We start from the raw sequence: 21,798 nt of genomic DNA on the forward strand, positions 1-21,798 counted from the left end.
TTATTCCATGGAATCTTTGATATATTTTGATACGTACATATGGTTGCAAAAGCTCTATTTGATTTGATCCGTAACGATATTCGAAAGGTACTTGACATGATTGTTGCTTTGATTTTCCAAAAATGGCTTCTGAAACGTTCGTAGAAGGTTCTGTACTTCAAACGCCCATAACTTTCTTATACTAAGTCGGATTGACCCGAAACTTGTTTATGATCATTCAAATGTCGGTAAGAGTATGTATCTGTCGAGTCTTGACTTATGTGCTCGTGCAAGCCTCAGTATGTTCTTCACTGCGTCCAGGGCCAGGTTCTGTTATCGTGCGTCTTCCTCTGCATTGTTCACCGCGTCCCTCTCCCTTGCGGGCCGGGTTCTGTTATACGTATATATGTATATGACGATATGATGATATGGGGGTGGCGGCCAGGATGACATATGATGATTCTGTTCACCGCATTCCGCAATAGAGGGTCGGGATCTGTTATATGCATATATGATATATGATTTTGACATGCATTGACGATTCTGTTCACCGCGTCCCTCCCTAGAGGGCCGGGATCTGTTATATGCATATGTGCTATATGATGTCGGCATACATGATGACTCCATTCACCGCGTCCCTCCCTAGAGGGCCGGGATCTTTTATATGTATATGCATATGATGACATATGATGTCGGCACGCATGATCTGTGTTTGGAAAGTAAGTATTTTGGTACTCTGGATGATTTACCCATTTTCTGTATTTCTTCTGACATATGACATCAGTATGCAAGATTTGCGTTCGGAAAATAAGCACCTTGGTATTCTGGTTAATGTACTTACTCTTTGTACCGTTGTTTCGATTATGGTTCTGTTTTTCGTATTCCAGGCCTTACATGCTCAGTACATTTTCCGTACTGACCCCCTTTCTTCGGGGGTTGCATTTCATGCCACGCAGGTACACACAGATGAGCAGAAGATATTACTAGAAGATATTCCAGCGGGATTGGCGAACTCCACTCCCTTCCGGAGTGTTGCCGAGTCAGAATTTGTATGTTATGATTTCTGGATTTATGTTAGAGACTTTGCAGACAGAGTCGTGGGTATAGAATGTCAGCTTTGGAAGTGGCTCCATCAGCCGATGTGTCATTCTGTGTTATGTGATAAATTCCATATGATTACAGATTTTGTTTGATTTGAGAATAACGAAAAGAACGATTCTGAAGGTCTTTCTATGTAATTCATTTAATTTGATTTAAGAGTTCAAAGAGATTATGTATGTAATAAGAGTCAGCGGGTTCGCTCGGCCCTAAATAAGGGTTGGGTGCCCATCACACCCTAAGTAAGATTAGGGTGTGACATACTATATGTGAGAAAATGCGATAGTGAACTATAACCGCCATTATGGAGAAATTGGAGTGAGATTGTGAATTGCGAATAATATAGATGGATGACGATTGTTGTCTATTATATTGTGAACGTTGTTATGAATGTTTGGGAGTTGATATAGAATATGGGAAAAGTTATATAAACAAAGGAAATGCTGCCCAAATTTTCCTAGAAATAGTAAGCACGTTTAAGTAATCGATTGGCTAACGTTCATGCGACTTCTCTTGAAGGTAGAAACGTGGGCATCAAAGGAGAACAAGCAAGTGATATATTAGTTAAACGAAAAAGGTATGTGAGGCTAGTCCTTTCTTTCTATGGCATGAATCCGATGGTATGATTCTTCTTTCCTCTCCACGAATCTCCTACATTCCGGAAAGCTAATAGTCCATGTTTATGAATAGCTATATGAGATAAGAAATATGTTACGAGCCCAATAATGACGATGATAAGCTTGAGTCTAAAGATCCTAGATTTCATGATATGATGTCCCTATAAAGTTAATGCTATTGTTTGTTGTATACACTCACCTTACATATTATTTCCTTCAAGGTGAGGCAGAATACCATTGAGCTAATGATATCATTATTGCATACACTCACCTTATACATATAGTTCCTTCAAGGTGAGGCTGAATAATATTAAGTTAATGATGTCAGTTATTGTATACACTCACCTTATATACTATTTCCTTTAAGGTGAGGCAGAGTACTTATAGATGTCCATAATGGAATCGGGGGTTCCCGACCTTATGTCACCACGATAAAGTATAGCTATCTTGGAGTTATTATACATGCATTATGATGAGTATATGTTGATGATATGACACCGTACCTATATGGACGGGCAGACACACATACACCACTATAGTGGGCAGCTTATACCCCGGACGCGGGAGGCCTCGACGCAGGTTAATTATTATCACACCGTATCTATATGGACGGGCAGCTTATACTTATACACTTATACATTTATGCATACATGATATGATGATGATTATGAGTAAGTCAGCATCTGTTATCCCTTCTATAAGTAACAGTTATATACAGTTGCTTTTTATTGATGCTTCTTTTATCTCATTGATGTATCATTATTGTTTATGCCTCTCATACTCAGTACAATATTCGTACCGACGTTCGTTTTTTTGGACGTTGTGTTCATGCCCACATGTAGACAGGGAGGTGATCTTGATACAGACTCGTAGGAGCTAGTAGCTGATTTGAGAGCACTCCATTGTTCCGGAGGTGCCTTGATTATTCTTTTGTGTACATATGCATATTTTGGTCACGACAGGGTCCTGTCCCATCCCTATGTCTAGCACTCTAGTAGAGGCTCATAGATACGCAGTGTGGGTTATATGGTTTCACGAGGTTACTATTGTATATATAATATTATTTTGATAGCCGAAAGGCTTATGTCTATAAAAGTATCTATGTTCTCAAATGAAAAATAGTTTTTCCTATGATTATGAGCATATGAATATTAAAGAAGTGTGTTATGAGTATGATGAGCAATAGAATGAGTGGTGCTCGGTGGTTAGCCACGGGTACCCGTCACGGCTCCTAGTCGGGTCGTGACACCTATGAGGAGATCCCTGTGGCTATTCTTGATCATCAAGTTCAAAATTTGAGAACTAAAAAAGTTGCCACAGTAAAGGTGTTATGAAGGAGTCAGAAAGTTGAGGAGTCTACATGGGAAGCCGAAGAAGACATGAAGTCCAGATATCCTCATTTGTTTGAGAAAAAAGCAGAAAACGTTCAAGGTAAATAACCTCAATATCAATGCCATGTCCCTTACTTATTTATGCCTCACATATCACGTCCACGTTCATGTATTCATTGTTCATATCTCATATCTCATGTCCCAGCGTTCATGTCTTCACGAAACCATGTCACGCTATTTTTATTACACCTCGCAGTTTCAGAGCATGAGCATGCCACGTATTTCACCGTATTGATGGAGTATCGGAGACGTCCCATGACGTTTTGGAAGGAACAAGCCATGGGAAGTACGTAATAATAAAGTAAATGATGAATTTCGATATCGTAAGTCGTAACCGGGAAGAATAACCTTCGAACCAAAGGATATGACTATTATCAAGTATGATTAATCATAAATATTATGTATGGAGGGTTTTGGAAGATTCCGGGACCAAGCAAATCAAAGAAACTAAGTTTGTCGAAAATTTGAAAAAAAGTTGGCAGAATTTTGGGTTAACTTTGGAGGGGTATATCTCCAGGTATATTAGGAGTTTTAAGGTGTTTCAAAAGCCAAAAATGAAGTTCATCGAGTCTAGTTTCCAACGCAATAAACAATTCATCCATAAGACGTTGGAGTAGAGAGATATTCGCGTTTTCGCGAGACTGTGCAGTCAGCCTCGCTGGGACCCACTATGGCGGTGGGCGACCTTCTTGCATATTAAATACGTTTTAAAAGGCCATTTTAAGTCATTTTCACTTGAAAATTTTTCCATAAGTTTCTAATACCCTCCCAAGTCAGATCATAAAGACCCCAAGCCAAACAAATAGGGTTTGACCCAAGTTCTATCTCAAGAGTTCCAAGAGAGCAAGAAGAAGCACTCTTATGGTGTTGGATGCAAGTTGAAGCTTGAGTTCTTGTTGTTGTTGTCGGGTTTAGAGGATTCTTAGAGGTGAAGCAAGATCAGAAAATGTAAGAATATTTCTCACCTCCATGTATTTGAGTCTATAGAAGTCGTGACTAACTTGTACGGTTGAAAACTTGTGAAATAAAGCTCGAAAATCGTAGTTGTGATGTTGTTAGTTGCTGAACTGTTTTGAAGTTGTTTTTGTGGTGTTTTATGGCTGCAAATTGACGGAATAACTTGGATATTCTATTGTTGATGTTGTTCTTGTTGTTTTGGGGTTGGTTTGAATTGGAAAGAGGTAAAAGATATAGGGGAAGTGCTGCCCGATTTTTCTGAAAATCATAGGTATGCTGTTCTTGTGTTGTTGGATTGTTTTGAAGTATTACGTACATGTTATTGCGGCTGGAAATCTGAGTAGATAATATGGATATGGTTAAATTGATGTTGTGGTACATGTCCATGTGCTTATATGAGGATTTGATGGAAGAATTGGAAGTAAACTTGAAATTGAATTTATAGAATAAGATGTTGTGCATATGGGCTGCTTTGGCAGAATCTATCAGATGGCTTTTGATTTAATTTAGTATGGCAACGTGAATATGCATTATGATTGATGTGGTGTTGTTGTATTGGATCGAGTTGAGTTAAGTGGAAGTGAATTCCGGCAGATTTTAAGAGGGTTTAATTTAAAGACTTAAGATAGGCATATGACAATAAGTCTAACAGTAGTATGATTTCTCTTGAATGCAGAATTACGAGCTCAGGTGAATAAGCATTAAGTAGTAGGGGATCAATCAGGTATGTTATGGCTAATCCCTTTCTTTCAAAAGGCATTATTCCTATGTTATGATTCCATATATGTTTCCATAACCTTCTTACTTCCAAAAGTTAGAATTTCATGATTCTTAAAGCTTCTTATGATGTTAAAGATGAGAATGTTTCTATGATGATGATGATGATTTTATGTTTAAAAGTCCCAATCTTATGATTTTAATGCTATTATGAGATTGTTGATCTTATTTCATGATTTTCTCGATTTTATTCATTGTTGTTGATCTCACCTTATAATAATTATTCCTTCAAGGTGAGATATAGCGACGATGATTGTTCCATAATATAAATCGGCGGTCACCGACCTTATATCACTCCGATAGAGTTGTAGCTTTTAATTAAGATCTCATGCATGCTTATTTTTATGTATGATTACACCGGGCCTAGTTGGCCCGGCAGACACCACTACGGTGGGCTTAGTGGGCTGCTTATGATTATATCGTGCCTAGTTGGCCGGGCAAACACCACTAGTGGGCGGCATAAGGTGATTACGCTGGACGCGGGCTAATGATTATGTTATATATACATGAGAAATGTTTTTTTTAAAAGAAAGCTAAGCATGCATGATATCCGCCTTACGAGGCAATCAGATGTAGATGTTATCTCTTTATCTCATGTTATGTTCCATACTTTTTGTTATGTAGCTATTCATGCTTTACATACTCAGTACACTGTTCGTACTGACGTCCTTTCTTGTGGTCATGCCCACAGGTTCAGGTAGTCAGCAAGACGATCTAGACCAGTAGGACCTCCCCTCAGTCACAGTCAGTGCGCTCCATTTGGTTCGGAGTTGCAGCCCTTTTTGGTATGCTATCTTGATATGTAGATATGTGGGTATGACAGGGCCTTGTCTTGTCTTTTCTACAATTTATATGCCATAGAGGTCTGTAGACAGTTGTATATAGTTGGAACGTCGTGTAGTTCTGTCATCTATTATTTTGTGTACAACACATGTAGCGGCCTAGTCGGCCTACGTTGTTATCCTTAGCACATACGCTTATATATCTGTATGCATGGTTTATGAGTTTCGATGTAAAGTTTGTTTTATTAATTTTACAGAAGTTGGCATAGCTCAGAGGTAAGTAAAAGTGGGCCACCATGTTACTCAGTATAGTGCAAGTACGAGTTTAGGGGTGCTTGGTCAGTAGTCGTCGGGCACTCGTCACGGCTTATCGACTTGGGTCTTGACAATTTCATTCTCCATGTTCCATGTCACGTTTTCTTCACGTTCATGTACTCAAGCCATGTCCCGTCCAAATCTTAACCATGACCTATCATTCGAGGACAAATGATCCCAACGGGGAGATATTGTAATACCTCGTACCTTTAAACTAAGCTATGTTCATGATTCAGGGACTTAGAAACCAAGACAGAAGTGTTGGGATTAGAATTTTTTTGCATCAGAATGGTAAAAGGACATGTTACGTCAATTATACGAGTCCGCAACTTAAATGACCCCAAAAGTGGGTTCGGATACCAAAATAACCCAGTAAACAAAAAAGTAACCAAACTACCCTTGAGGTTATATTTTTTGTTTTTTGTACAATTTTAAAGTTCTTAAATTCACGTTTTTTCCATACTTTGACAAAAAATTAGTCATGTTTCAAAACTCCAAAATACCAATATTTTATATAGAACTTGATATCCTTTTTTGCGGATAATATTGTCGGCTCATTACATCAAGTATACCTAAATGTTTGGATCGTCGTTTTAGGGATTGTAATGTGCCCCAAAGTAAGTTTTGTTTATTTGAATCTTGTTATCTTTAGGTTTAAGTGTTTTATTTTATAAGATTTTGATTTAAGTGTTTTATTATTTAGTCAAGGAATTACTTTATTTTGAATGTACAAATAAAAATATTATATTAAAAAATAATTCATCCAATGCGAGAGGTTCAAAATAATTCAAAAATAATTCATTACAATAACAAAATAATACATCATTCTTTACAATAACAAATATTTAAAATAATACTTCAAGTCCGAGAGGCTCCTCCACTATGAGAGGTTCTCCCACTACGAGACGTACTTGCACCACCACGGCCTCATAGGCTACACAAACGCTTATCATGCCGAAACTCCTTACACATAGAGAACCTGCGAGAGTATGTCATATCATTGAAATCCATTTGATTGTGAATCCAACTTCGTGCATTAACGCCCAATTAACGGATGTACTCCTTGTTAGCAACCATCGAAAATGGCTCATTTGGCCAATAATCTTGATCACCAAATGGGTAGAAGTGGCCGGCATATGCTTTAAGGTAACTTTTGACGCTATATTCCGATACCACATAACTTGATACCGTTTTTCCCATTGCCTCGAAACACTTGACGGTATGAGAACACAACATGTGGTATGTTTCCCACTTACCACAACTACACATTCTTGTGCCCTCATAAATGGTATGTAAGTTTCTTCCCCGACCTTCGTAATAACCTGTCCTTACATCACACACATGTTCAGCATAGTTATACTCAGTCATCTTGTGCAGCTCACATTTTTTCCTATTATGCTCCATCATTTTTTAGGTTTTTCCTTCCATCTCCCACCCTCCGCTAATATGTCTTTGGCATGCTTTGTTCTAATCACAAACCGCTCCACAACTTGCAAGAAAGTCATTCTCACCATTGCAGTAATGGGCAGTCCCGAGCAGATATTAGCAAACTATTGAATGACTCCGAGCTGTTTGTTGTAAGCATCCCCCACTTCCTGCCTTCATCAGCATGTAATGTCCATTTTTAAACTTCGATTGTCTTCAACCAATTATATGCTTCTCGACTCACTGCCTTGATCATCTCTATCCTTATAAGACAGTTTTTTTGTTGATACTCCACCGCAACCGCCCACATCAATTTTTTTAGTGTGTTATTTCCAAACGTCGTTTGAATATTTGCTTTTATGTGCCTTAAACCATAGCGATGGTAATCAAAGGGAGGCTGTCACCCCTCCAAAGTAGACATATTATGCAATATTCCTTGATTTTGATCAGATAGCACGCATATGCCTATAAGATCCATAATAATATACTTCCTCAAATATGTCAAAAACATCCCCCATGTCTCATTGCTCTCGTTAGCGGCAATTGCGAAAGCAAGAGGGAATATTGACCCATTGGCATCCATTCCTACTGAAATCAGTAGCTTGATGTCATATACACCATATACATGCGTGCCATCTATGGATATGATTGGCCGGCAGTGAGCAAAACCATCAATACATTGTTTGAATGTCCAAAACACAATGTTGAAAATATTACTGGGTAGAAGCCTCCACTATACAATAGTACCAGTAATGAATTCTTGTAGAGCTGACATATACCCAGGTAACGTCTAGAAAGAGCCCTCCCAATTTCCATAAATCATCTCAAAAGCACGTCTACGCTCGAGATATCCCTTTCTCTTGCTTACCGTTTTATGATATAATGTCTTAACGTTTCTAATGCAATCTTTGATGGGGATCCTGCACAAGTTTAAACAAACAACATTTAGCAATGATAATTTAATTGATGTAGAATTATAATGAACTAGGTCGAATAGGTCATGGGGTTTCGGCAACGTCTTTAAGTAACACTTGAGCAATCATATTTGTATCTAAATTAAAATGATCTGCTCGATTCTCTCCCATATCACAAGTGTGAAGTTGGTGGAATTTTGTGATAACCCATATACCATCATCCTTAATAATTCCCCAAAGCATCCATTGGCAGCCTTGATGTTGTCATCTAAAAACTAGTCTCCATATCTTTCTGGTTGAATTATTAACCCTATACTCCCTCATTCCCTTATAACTATAAATTTTGATTGCCTTTTGCAATGCATTTTTTTATTGGAACATCGTGCCTTTTTCAAGGTAGAAATCATCATTTATAAGATCGGGTGGTTCTTTCCATATTTTTTTGACGAATTTGATCATCTTCTCTGGTGAAGACAAAGGCAGCCGCATGACCTTGAAGATGGTCAAGATATGAAATATGGTCATAATGCCACTGCATTGAGCTTTCGGGAGTTGGGTTTTCCAGCATCAGACTTTGCATCATTTCTATTAAATTTGCTTGCGGCATACCAGATTGAACATCGACCTCTTCGTCATCATCATCATCATCGGTTACTTCTGCATTATTTGTTAATTCTTCGCTACCAATTGATGATGTCTCACAATAATTTGAACAATCATCACCATCTAAGAAAGGCCTCTTCCTACATGAAAAGTAACATATTTTAAATACCAACATCAAATATATATGGAATATTTAATATCAAGGTGATGAACCTATCGATATTGATCAATATTGTCATGGTTTGGAGAAAGATCAACTCCACCGAGCTGAGAGGATTGCCCAAAATCAACATTTGGTACCATTAGCCAGTTTTGTGAATAATTTTCACTGTAAGTTTCATTAAATTGCCGGTTTGGAGAAAGATCAACTCCACCGAACTGAGAGCTTTGCCCAATATTACTCATATCAAGTGTATAACCCCTACAAAGATAAGAAAAAATGGATATTTACCAATAAATAAAATAAACACGTGCTACTACACAAAATAATGATTTTAAAATGGATATTTACCAATTTTCAATGTAAGTTTGATTAAATTGCTGGCTTAGAGTATCCAACGGCATTTGACCACTCAAAATATCTCCATAAGAACTAAATTCCCCATAAGTGTTACCATGAGTAGGCTAGACTTGAGGGACTTCTTGAGGTATCTTTTCAATATACATTTCAAGAACATTAATGGCGACTAAATCTCTATATTCTTTCGGCGCCCTCAAATAATCTCTCAAAGAGTCATCATCATTGATATTCCACACACCATAAAGCACTAAACCTTGTGAAACGGTGTGTGGAAATCTGCCTATTACAGATAATCCATACTGAATGGGATTAGTTTTCATTTTTTTGTGTATGTAATTGACTTATGTTTCGTAATTCAATGTTGTTGGAAACTTTACATGGGATTGTGGTTTGATACTATAACGAACAGTATTATTGTCATCAAGTATATTTTCATCCCAAAATAAAGAAACCTTAACAGTTGAAGGACGAGAAGGCATTTTTTCTCTGAAGTTTGATTTTTTTCAAGAACTTAAAAGATTTAAACTTCTGAAAGGGATGAGTTTTTACCTCATCCAACATTCATATTAAATAGTAAAAGCTTGAGCGCAAAACTGAAAATTTTAAAAACGTGGGATTAAGCCCTATTGCGCAGTGTTTTCCTGCGCAATAGGGGTAACTTCTTTTGCGCAAGAAAACACTGCACACTAGGATAATACTCCTGAAATAATGCAACATTGTGTTGTCAAATCAAGCATGGTATGTCATAAAAAGCGGTCAAATAATGTTGCATTGTGTTGTCAAATCAAGCATAGTGTTCTCAAACTCATATTTTGCGCACTTAAATGTGCGCAATATAAGTTAGTGTCATAGAAAGTGGTCAAATAATGCAGCATTGTGTTGTCAAATCAAGCGTATTGTTCTAAAACTCATATTTTGCACATTTAAATGTTCCACAATGTAAGTGTGTCATAAAAAGCGGTCAAATAATGCAGCATAGTGTTGTCAAATAAAGCATGTCATTCTGAAAATTCATATTTTGCACATTTAAATGTTGCGCAATATAAGCTAGTGTCATATAAAGTGGTCAAATAATGTAGCATTGTGTTGTCAAATCAAGCATAGTGTGTCATATAAAGTGGTCAAATAATACAGCATTGTGTTGTCAAATCAAGCATGGTGTGGCATAAGAAGCGGTAAAATAATGCAGCATTGTGTTGTCAAATCAAACATGGTGTGTCATAAAAAGCGATCAAATAATGCTGCATAGTGTTGTCAAATCAAGCATGTCATTCTGAAAATTCATATTTTGCCCATTTAAATATTGCGCAATATAAGTTAGTGTCATATAAAGTAGTCAAATAATGCAGCATTGTGTTGTCAAATCAAGCATGTCATTCTAAAAATTCATATTTTGCACATTTAAATGTTGCGCAATATAAGTTAGTGTCATATAAAGTGGTGAAATAATGCAGCATTGTGTTGTCAAATCAAGCATAGTGTGTCATATAAAACTGTCAAATAATGTAGCATTGTGTTGTCAAATCAAGCATGGTGTGTCATGACAAGCGGTCAAATAATGCAGCATTGTGTTGTCAAATCAAACATGGTGTTCTAAAACACATATTTTGCGCATTTAAATGTTGCGCAATATAAGTGTGTCATAAAAAGAGGTCAAATAATGCAGCATAGTGTTGTCAAATCAAGCATGTCATTCTGAAAATTCATATTTTGCGCATTTAAATGTTGCGCAATATTAGTGTCATATAAAGCAGTCAAATAATGTAGCATTGTGACGTCAAATCAAGCGTAGTATTCAAAAACTCATATTTTACGCATTTAAATGTTGTGCAATACGAGTATGTCATACAAAGCGGTCAAATAATGCAGTAGAGTGTTGTCAAATCAAGCATGTCATTCTGAAAACTCATATTTTTCACATTTAAATGTTGCGTAATATAAGTTAGTGTCATATAAAGTGGTTAAATAATGCAGCATTGTGTTGTCAAATCAAGCATGGTGTGTCATAAAAAATGGTCAAATAATGCAGCATTGTGCTCTCAAATCAAGCATGGTGTTCTAAAACTCATATTTTGCGCATTTAAATGTTGCGCAATATAAGTGTGTCATAAAAAGCGGTCAAATTATGCAGCATAGTGTTATCAAATCAAGCATGTCATTCTGAAAACTCATATTTTGCACATTTAAATGTTGAAAAAATATAAGTTAGTGTCATATAAAGCGGTTAAATAATGCAGCATTGTGTTGTCAAATCAAGCGTAGTGTTCTAAAACTCATATTTTGCGCATTTAACTGTTGTGAAATATAAGTGTTTCATAAAAAGCGATCAAATAATGCCGCATTGTGTTGTCAAATCAAGCATATTGTTGTCAAATCAAAGAATAGTATATAACATCATTGATGAACAACTATGAGTCGCATTAAAACGAGTTATCATGTCATTCTATACCCAATTTGCTGGTATTAGTTCTATTACATGTTTTACCCCAGCAGACATATTCAAAGAAATGGCTAAGACATGTGAACTGGATCATGTTTTTAAATACTCAAATAACCCGAGCAACAAATTCAATCGAGAATACAATAATACAATGAGAGAGGAGTGGGATTGGCGTGTCAGGGAGGCTGTAGCATTGGAACAAAAGTTAAGGTCATTAGGGCTTAAACGCCCAAAAAAATGTGATATGTCAATGCCTCATGGCACTCCACAAGAGTTGAATTTTACTCTTAACCGTTTTCGCAAGGAGAACAATCGGGTGAAAATACGTTGCCTAAGCATAGAATATAGTCAACATGGTTGCGTAAGATTCAGATCCAAGTGGGATTCGGACAGTGAGATGTCCAGTGAAGATTAAATTATTTTTACAATAAAGTAAGTAGGTAGGGTCATAATGACCACCCCCCCCCCCCGAGGGTACTGGGGCAACTATATAAGTAGTCTTTCATTTATTATTAAACTACAAGGTATTCAATGTTGAGTAGTAGAAATGTAGATTGGTCTTTATTTCTTCCAAATGATTCGAATAGCAGTGGTGATGGTTGTTCAAATCATAGCAGCTATTCCGGTGAAACAAGTTTTCTTGATAACAATGATTTCAAACTAGAGGATTTGAAACCTCACCTTCTTATAGAGCGTAATGATGATTTTTGTAGCGTGAAATATTCAGATCCACAAGAATATTATTGCGGGTTACACCGAGAATGGGCATATCAGCATACCGAATCAGAACATCTTGTTCGTGACTTGGAAATCTCAATGCTCAAATCCCAACAATGTACTCAATGGCCATGGCTTGAGTAGGTCTAGAAACCTATGAGCTTGCCGTACAAAGGATTAGAAAAGAAAACAACAGAATGCTAGCAAGATGTTGTAGATTTTACATGTAAAAGTTGGCCGAAGAACAAGCATCATCAACAAGTAGAGAATTAACATCTACAGACAGAAGACATGTCTTAAAAAAACCAAAATATTGTTCTGAGGACGATATTGAGGACTTCTATTCTGATGAGGATTAGGGATTATTTTGGTTCACTCTCTTAGATTTTGGGCCATTTAAGTTTCGGACTCATGCGGTTCATGTATATTTTTAGTTTATGATGAAGCCATCAATTTGAGTATTTTTAGTATGGATATCTGCTTTGATTGTTATAGTCTATTATTAATTTATATAAGCTTCTTAGAGTTAATAATACATAAAAAGTTCAACAATTCACAATTTTAAAAAAACACAAATTAATTGGTACATAAAGGGTGCGGATTACATAATAAATGAAAACGTGCAACTAGTAAAAACAAAAAAATACATAGAAATAATAAAATTAATAAAAAAAATACATAGAAATAATAAACAACAATAAGATAGCCCAAATAATCTTCAAAAATTTCAGTTTTTCTTTCAAAGGTTTTTTCTTGTGTTGAGTGTCTCTAAGGTTAGCCTTGATATTTTTTTATTTTTCTTTGGATTCTTTTAGCAAGACCTCCAAAAGATCAATGTTTTCTTGAGCTTCCACAAGCTTAAACTGCAAGTCAAACTTCACGGTATCTCTTGTGACACGTGAGGTCGCGGTATCTCTATCAACAAGAGGCTTTTAAACTTCGTCGCCACCATTTTATCCACGGGAATGCTATCTTCCCAACAAAAATGTTTGCAACCGCCCATATCCTATAAACGTTACAAGAAAATAAGATTTTTAAAGTAAAATATGTAGATAATGTGAAAAAAAGTTAAACCCTAAAAAATTGTAAAAACACTTACTTCGGGCACTTCGCCAAAACCGACAACCCGAATTATCTTGGGTCCTGGATGTTCTTAGCTTACAATAATGACCACATTCACAAACATCGGGTTCTATAGCAAAGTTTGATGTTTCAGAGCTTTGAGACATGATTTTTTTTTTGGGGGGGGGGGGGGGGGGGTAAAGTATGTTGAAAGAGTGAAAAAGGAGGAGGTTAACAAGAGTAACTTGGAAAAATGAAGCTGGTGGGGTTTTTATTAACCTCTATTGTGCACTAATTTAGTGCGCAAAGGGTAGTTTGGTTACTTTATTATTACTGGGTTATTTTGATATTCGAACACACTTTTTGGGTCATTTAAGTTGCAGACTCTCAATTGTATGGGCCGCACATTTATGTACGGGTAGTACTTTATGGACATACCTCAGGAGGAAAGAATTAGAAGTTACCGGAAATTGACAATCGAGGTACGAGCAATTTATACGGACCGTACATTTATGTATGGGCCATACTTTCAAGTCGTATCCCACAGATGAAAAATCGTGGTCACTAGAACGTGACATTCCAGGTACAGCCATAATGTACGGGCCGTACATGGTGCCCGTACATTTCTCCGACTCAATAAAAGTATAAATACACAATGTCCAGTCTTTTGTGTTATTTTTATAATCTCCAAGCCCTAGAACGAAGTCATTCTCCTCCCATCATTCTCAAACATCAAGGTCAGCCTATTCCAAGCCTTTCAAGTGACTTCTAGCATGTATCCATGAATTCTAAATAGAACTTCATTGTTCCTAACTTAGGGTTTTCAAGAAAACCAATGACAATGATTCAATACTAAGGATTTTGGACTTCTTCTCAAAGTTTAGATCTTTTCTACAAGTTTGGAGCATTTACAGATGTGTAGGGTTTCTATCTATGTATGGATCATCATTGTTGTTCCCCACTCCATGTTCTTCCATGATTATACAAAAGTTCACCAAAACTAGGGTTCTAGACATGTTCATGATGACCCTAAGCACATGTACCATGATATACCATGTTTGTATTAATAGTTCATTATTCCGTTCTTAATATTCCCTTTCGGTTATTGAGAATCGGTCTGTAATCCATGAAAACCCATACGTTGCATTCCATGGGTTCTTAAATGCAAGTTATTAACTATTACGATCAATCCCTCGAAAATCCTACATGCTTCCATGATTTAGACAAGTTATATATATGTTATTATCCATGTTCATGTTAAACTTTACTTATATACCATGTTACAAGTCATGTTTATGTAATTCATGAGCTCCTAAGCCAACTATATCCATGTTCATGTTTTGGGAGTTGCACAGATTACCGAGAAGGTTTAATTCCTAAAACTACGTATGCCAGTGTAGGATAAGGATCGCTCCGCCCAGTTAGGATGATTCCTTCATGTTTCCCCATTGCGGACTATTGGATCCATTCATGTCATTTTTATGTCTCGTACCCCGACAAGGTATGATATGGCTTAGCTGATTGGGCAGAGATCAGACGCAATGTTCTTACGTGGTGGTTACATATCGGTTATACTAATGCACTCCCAAAGATATCTTTACAGACTTAAACTATTTTATTCATGTTATACATATTCATGTCAGATGATATTCATGTTCATGTTCAGCTTACAGATACAGTTTCAGTTTCAGTTCTATTATTCCATGGGCCATGTTTATTTCATTTAGTTGATTTACATACCTGTCAAGCCCCGAATCATAGCCTGGGCATAACACGGCACTCAGTGCCTGACTGTATGTGATCGAGCGAACCACATGGCTTGCTGAATCAACATGGGACATGTACTGATACGGCATATAATTTGAAACATGAATAGTATGAATCATAATAATATTAATACTGAAATTTTAATCATAAGTGCGAAAAAATAGTCTGAAATATATTTGTATATCCCACAAGGATAAATATAACTGAATACTAAACATGACACATTGACTAGTCTATGAAACCTCTGACATGATTTTGAAATACTGAACGAGTTACCGGGACAAGGCCCCCGGCATACCTCTATTGCATGACATGACATGAACGAAAATAAAGATAACACCCAGAATGAAATGGGGCTTACCAATAGCTGATATGAGAAATCCTAGCATGCAGATCCGGTGTCTTGTAAATCAATCCCTGCATCATGAAATGCAGGCCCCAGGAAAAAGGGACGTAAGTACAGTTGAATTGTACTTGTACGTAAAGCAACTGAATGAAAGAACTGTAAGTAGGGTGCTCGGGGAATGGGCAGCCCAAATAAATAACATGTGTACACGAAATAATTTGAAACTGAAACTGTAACTATATACTGAAACTGTATCTGTAAACTGAATTTGTACTATAAACGGAATTTGTACTGTAAGCTGTAACTGAAGTTGTAAACAGTAAGTTGTAACTGAAACCTGGATATGACCATGATGTGTATGATCTAGTTGTAAACTGAGTAAAATGTTTTAAGTATATATGTATATATAAATATGTGTGTGAGTGTATGTGTGTTAGTGTGTGTGTGTGTGTGTAACCACCACGTGAGCACGTGGCGTCTGATCTCTGCCTGATCAGCTAAGCCATTTCATACTTTGCCGGGGTATGAGACATGAACATGACATGAATGGATCCAATCAATAAAATCCCATAAAGGTAACATGAAGGTATCATCCTAACTGAGCGGAGCGATCTTTATCCTACGCTGGCATACGTAGTTTCAGGCTATCGGGGCCTTCTCAGTAATCTGTACTACTCCAAAAAATTCTGAATATGTACATGGTTGGCTTAAAATGTCATAAATTCATAAACATGGTTTGTAAATAGTTTTACATGAAAATCTGTATAAATATGTATCGACCCGTTAGGTCGTTTTGCTTGTTTTCTCATTTTTGCCAATTTTTCCCTTGTGAACCCGCCCCTTTGCTTGTTTTGGATTGTTGTGTAGTGGTTGTGGTTGGCACAACTCCGGAGATAGCCTAAATATCTTAAGTTGGAAAGTTTCTACGTTGAAGAATCCTTAAGTGTTAGTTTGACTTTAGGCATCATCGGGGGTATTTGTGTCATTTTGTGAATTTTGTCAGTTCCATTAGCTTCGAAACATCGAATATAGGCTATTTGAGTGTATGTTCCTGAGGGTCTTGGGGGCATTTTGGTCATTTGGTTGGAAATTTAGTATCTGCCCATTCGAGGTTGAGTTGTTCAACGAGACCTCCATTGGGATTTTCGAGTGCACGAGTGTGTTCGTAGCGCGTTTTTTCATGTGTCTGCATATTTGGCTTGTATAGGCGAGGTTCTGGGACAGTCCCAGGATTTCAGGTGTTGAGAGTCAAAAACCAGGTTTTTGCTATTTCTATTGTTCACGCAGGCGCGAAGGAGGTCCTATCCTTGCGGACGCGCTCCAGCGAGAGGAGGCCTGCAGGAGTGAAGGACTCGTGATTTGACCTTGGTATGCCACTGCGAATATTCTATCGCAGCAGCGAGGTCGCCGCTGCAAAGAAAATTCCGCAGCGGCGAGCCTGAGATATTTTCCAAGGTTCCGCTTCGATGAGGATTTGTCCACCGGTGCGTGTTCGCTGATGTGAGCTTTTCTGCGCAGGTGTATGAATCGCTGAACAAAATGTGCCTTTAGTGTCTTCCATCCTTACACAATTCATTCCAAACCCTTAAGTCTTGATAGCGATTTTTGGAGGAGATTGAAGAGATTTCAAGGAGGAAACCATTGGGTAAGTCTTCTAACTTGGTATATTGATCATTCCCGTGATTTAGGTTCATAACCCATGCTTATAATGTTCGGATTAAATACGAAATGGAAGGATTTTGGAACCTAACCTAAGAATTGGGGGTTTTGATGATTGAGCATGAATTCATAGTTATTTATGGATGATTTTTTGAATACGAGTTATATTAAGTAAGAGGATCATGATTATAGGTCCAATTTACTATTTTGCCCTTTTGGGTTCAGAATCTAAATTTTAGGGCTTAACTTGGGGATTTGGATTTACGTAGCAATATGGGTGTTGATAGACTTGTATTCTAACGTATATTCCCTATTTGACTAGACTTTGAACGTTCGGAGATTGTTCGGCTTGGAAGGAGGGCGTTGTGATTCGATAATTGGCATTCCAAGAAAGTTGAGACCTTGCACTCTTTCTTGAACATGTGGTTGGCTAAAATAAACCTAATAAGAGGGTTATGGATGGATTAAGAGAGGTGACGAGCACCAGTATCAAATACCCGTCATTATGTTATGGGTATTTGCGTCAATTTCAATTGTATAGTAGGTTTGAATGTCATGCTTTGGGCACTAGCTGATAGAATAGTACGATCCTTGTGATCTGTGATTTGGGTCCGATGCCCGTACATTATGTCTCTTATTATTATTGCATGTCTTGTCTGTTTGGATGCATATCACTCATATATCCTCGTTGAATGAAAAGAAAGTAAAAGGTGAAGCCTTTATGATATTGAGAACATAATGATAGATTTCATGCTTACATACTTGTTCTTGATTTGTGGTATGCCATATTCATACTTTACACGTATTTCATGCATACTATTTGAGGATATGATTGTGAGTTTGAGGGGATCTTGTTCTGGACGAGTGATGATGCTTTAGCGCGTTCCGTTGAGAAATGGGTCCGATCGTCTAAGTGACAGTTTATTAAGATTTGATATGATGAGACCGTGATTCGAGGATTTACCAGAGCACTGATATATGGGCATCATGAGCCCCCCATTGGTCACGATTTGTTGACATTCAAACGCGTGTATATCGGGAAGTGGAGACAGGCCTTGCATTGCATTTGCATCTCATTCATCGATAATTTATACTGTTGTTGTGATTATTGGTACCTGACTTGCCTTATCTTAAAATCTATCTGTCATGTGGGTTTAGCTGTTAAAGTGAATATCTCGTATTATGGACTAATGGCAGACTAGTGTGGTTGCGGTATCGTGAACCAACCCTCGTCTCCGTTTCGAAAAGGGTCGATCAAAGATGCTGCTAAGTACCCGTTGTCTATTGTACTCAGGCTACACTTGCTGCACCATTTTGTAAGCAGATTCGGTCCCCAGTACCAACAGAGCTCGTGACTACCAAGCTGCCCGCTAGAGCCTTTGCTGAGAGATCAAGGTGAGCACTATGGTTCTGGAAGTCTCCGGACTCTCCTCTATCATTTACCTTCTATCTTTCTTCATTCCAAACAGTTCTATTTATGTATTTTCAGACTATTGTACTCCTTAGTAGTCCTTGTGTTTGGTGACATCAAATTTTGGGAAGATTGTAATAACTTCTAAGTCTTTCTATTTAAGATTGTTTAAGACTTGAAATTGACTTGTATGATTTAATTCCGCTTTTAATATTTCCTTATGATTTAGGCTGTTAATGGTTGGGGTTGGCTTACTAGTACGGTGTGACTAGTACCATCACAAATAGGTAAATTGGATCGTGACAAATTGGTATCAGAGAGCTAGGTTAATCGATCTCACCAATACAAAGTCTCGTGGATGGGTATGAAGAGCTTCGTACTTATCTTCAGGAGGCTATGGGACATTTAGGAAAACTCTTATCTTTTATTCCTTATAGTGCATAATTACTTCTCATGTGTTCAAGGACTTCTTTGTTTCATTCTCTTGCAGATGGTGAGAACACGGTCATTCGCAATAGGTTGCCAGGGTCCAGCACCAGCTCTCATACCTGCTCCCCGAGCCGTTACGGGAGGTAGGGCACGAGATAGAGGCCAAGGCCGGGCTGGGGCCCGTGTGGCTAGAGAGCTCGCAGCGGCTCGTGATCCTGTTCGTGAGGCATCTCCCTAGCCAGTGGGTGACGATGTCGCGGGTGGAGAGCTCGTGGATGTATAGGGTCAGCCTCCTCCAATTCACAATGCTGCAGAGTTTCCTCATGATGCCATGGATCGCTTTTTGAGATACTATGATTGGATGTCTCAGGCAGGCATGATCCCGACTCTTTCTGACAGATCTCAGACTCAGGAAGGAGCACAGACTCCCGAACTGGTAGTCGCAGGTTTCAGGACTCCAGGAGCGCGGCCAGGCGCCTCTGTGGCTCTTCAGGCTCTTCGAGTCCCAGCTTCAGGTGTTGTTAATCCGAGTATATCTATTCCAGGTATTGTTGCATGGCTAGCAATTCAGCCTACTATGACTGTTGATGAGTAGAAGAGGTAGGACTAGTTCAACAAGATGAAGTCGCAGACTTATGATGGACATCCTGATGCCGATGCTTATGATTTCTTTGTTAGTTGCCATGAGAGGTTGGACACCCTTGGATTAGTGGAGTCAAATGTTGTGTGGTTTGTGGCAATGAAAATAATTGGCCATGCCAAGTAGTGGTGGAGAGCATTTTTTGAGACGAGGACCTTTGGATCGCCTTCGCTCACCTGGGAGGAGTTCTCGAGAGTGTGCTTAGATAAGTAGGTCCCATTTAGCTTGCGTGAGGAGAGGCATGAGAGGTTTGGCCATCTTGAGCAGGGAAATATGAGTGTCACAGAGTATGAGATGGAGTTTCATGCCTTATCCCGTCATGCTTTGACTATTCTACTTGACGAGGCGGAGAGGATCTGGAAGTTCATTAGAAGCTTATCTTATCATCTTAAGATTACTTCTACTTTTGGTGCCACTTCGGGCAAGAGCTTTCAGGATGTTGTTGATGCAGCGCAGAGTATGGAGACTCTTAGGCGCCAGAAGTTTGGGGATAGGTATAGGAAGAAGCCCCGTTCCACGAGCCGTTTTAGAGGTTCCTTTTCTGGAGGCCGTGATTATCAGATTAGGAGTTACCGTCCTCAGTTCAGTCGGCTAGTTAGGTAGCTATTCATCTTTCTCATGGTAGTTCTTCGGGTCGTAGTGGGTCCATTCCGGGTCAGGGCTCTCAGTCATCACATTTTCGGCCCGGAGGTCATGGTGGTTACTCAAGTTTTCCTCAGCAACCAGTAGCCCATGGTAGATGTTATGAGTGTGGTCAGGTTGGCATTATGCCAGAGATTTCCCCAGAGTCCGACAGGGTGGATCACACCCCAATTCTCAGGTTTCTACTCCGAAACCAGCTAGTCAGCCATCAAGAGGTAGTTCACAGAGTGGCAGAGGGAGTTCTCATTTGTGTAACGGTGGTACCCAGACCGGCCATGGAGGTGGTCGTGGGGGTTCACAGTCTGGTGGTGGTAGAGCCCATTGTTATGCATTTTCGGGTAGAACCGAGGCAGAGGCTGTGATCACATATAATATTTTCCCTAGTCACCGATCAGCTATTACCTTATTTAATCCGGGTTCTACTTATTCTTATATGTCTGCTTACTTTGTGTCGGGTCTAGATATGATGTGTGAGTCTCTTGATGTTCCTGTTTATGTTTCTACTTCGGTGGGAGAGTTCGTAGTGGTGGATCGGGTGTACCTAATGATTTTATCTATGACAGACTTCGATGTCATTTTAGGCATGAGTTGGTTATCCCCGTATCATGCGATCTTGGATTATCATGCCAAGACAGTTGCTTTAGCCATGCCTGGGATTCCTAGATTAGAATGGAAGGGTACGGTTAGCCACGCGCCTAAGCGGATTGCGTCATTTCTTAAGGCTCGACGGATGACAGAGAAACGGTGTCTAGCCTGTCTTGCTTATGTTTGTAATACTAGTGCCGAGACTCCCTACTTGAGTCGGTACACGTTGTGAGAGCGTTTCCGGAGGTTTTCCCTGCTGATCTTCCGGGTGTCCCTCCGGATCAGGATATTGATTTTTGTATCGATGTAGAGCCGGGCACCAGGCCCATTTCTATCAATCCCTATCGGATGGCTCCTGCAGAGTTGAAGGAGTTGAAAGAACACTTGCAGGATATGTTGAACAAAGGGTTTATTCATCCTGGTGTGTTCTCGCGGGTTGCACCGGTGCTGTTTGTGAAGAAAAAGAACGGATCCATGAGGATATGCATTGATTATAGGTAGTTGAACAAGGTCACTATTAAGAACAAGTATCCCATTCCCATAATTGATGACCTGTTCGACCAGCTTCAGGAAGCGTCAGTATTTTCAAAGATTGACTTGAGATCCGGGTTTCATCAGCTTAAGATCCGAACAGAGGATATTCCCAAGACAGCGTTTCAGACTCATTATGGTCATTATGAGTTTTTGGGTGTGTCATTTGGGTTGACTAACTCCCCTACAAC

The sequence above is a fragment of the Lycium barbarum genome, chromosome 4 (assembly GCF_019175385.1).
Source record: "Lycium barbarum isolate Lr01 chromosome 4, ASM1917538v2, whole genome shotgun sequence".
In the NCBI taxonomy this organism is placed as follows: domain Eukaryota; kingdom Viridiplantae; phylum Streptophyta; class Magnoliopsida; order Solanales; family Solanaceae; genus Lycium; species Lycium barbarum.